The sequence below is a fragment of the Rhagoletis pomonella genome, unplaced genomic scaffold (genome assembly GCF_013731165.1).
Source record: "Rhagoletis pomonella isolate Grant_MI unplaced genomic scaffold, Rhpom_1.0 Rhpom_scaffold_00002, whole genome shotgun sequence".
Lineage (NCBI taxonomy): Eukaryota > Metazoa > Arthropoda > Insecta > Diptera > Tephritidae > Rhagoletis > Rhagoletis pomonella.
This window is the reverse complement of record NW_023458556.1, coordinates 4875636-4876786: the sequence shown is the minus strand read 5'-3', so window position 1 is coordinate 4876786 and position 1151 is coordinate 4875636.

Here is a 1151-nt window from a genome sequence, read left to right as displayed (position 1 = left end):
TAATGCATGAAAATCCTAACCTCAAAAAAATCACCCGTTACTTACTAGAAAAGTTATTGAGTGGACCTTTTGTTTGACAAAATATATATTTTTATTTTCACTTTTATTTTAACTTAGTTTGACCTTTTTTGCCCGAATTTGGTTTGGGTCTTTGATAATCCAAACCTGCAACCAACTTTCCGATAGTTAGTCTGTTCCCATACTGCAGGATTTAATCAATCCGAGGTCAATCTAGGTATGCAAACTAAAGATTTATTAACACTCTTTCGTTTGACATTGATAGTTTAATGTTTCATTGTGTATAAGTTACTAAATTCGACTTTTCAAACAGGTGGCAACCCTCTTCAAAATATTTACAAACTACTACCATCTTAAACTCTTTTCGTCTGGCGTCCATATAGTAATAAATATTTCTATTACTTCTTAATTCAAATTGAATTCAATTTTTTAAACAGACGGCAACCCTCCTAAAGTTAATTTAAGAAAAAAACTTTGCAATCCCATCTCGATTAATACTCATTTTTTAATAATTCGTTTAACTTCTTAAATATTTTGAGTTAAGTTTTTTAAAAGGTGGCAACTCTTTTCGAAAATGTAAAACCATATTACATATCCACAGCCCAAGTTCTTTAATTTTATACCTCACTTTTTAAAAACGAACCAACGGTTCGCATCTAATGGAATTTATTATTAAATTATTTGTGTTAAGTTGCTTAACAGGTGGCAACTCTTTAAAAATAAAAAATAAAACCAATTTGCACATCTACAGGTCAAGCGCTTTAATTTGACAACCCATTTGTGAAAATTAAGCGAACGGTGCAGATCTTATGTCCGCCTAAGTCGGGCTAAGAGGAATTTACCGCAATATGGGTTTCAGGCGGAACTGGTTTAAGCAAGTTACCCTCTGTTTAAAAAGTTAAATTAATAACTTTAATAACCTGAATGAATTCTTACAATATGGGTATCAATCGGAAGGGTTTTGAAAAAGCTTCGTTTCTAGACCAAATGTAAAAGGTTTAGGGCTGGTTTCTCCAACTCAAGTTAGTTTAGCCACTTTTCGGACTTAAGTCAAAAGTTAGCCTACGTTTTACACAGCTTATTCTTGACTAAGTCAAAAAATTTGGCTTAACTAAGTTAACTTGAACATATTT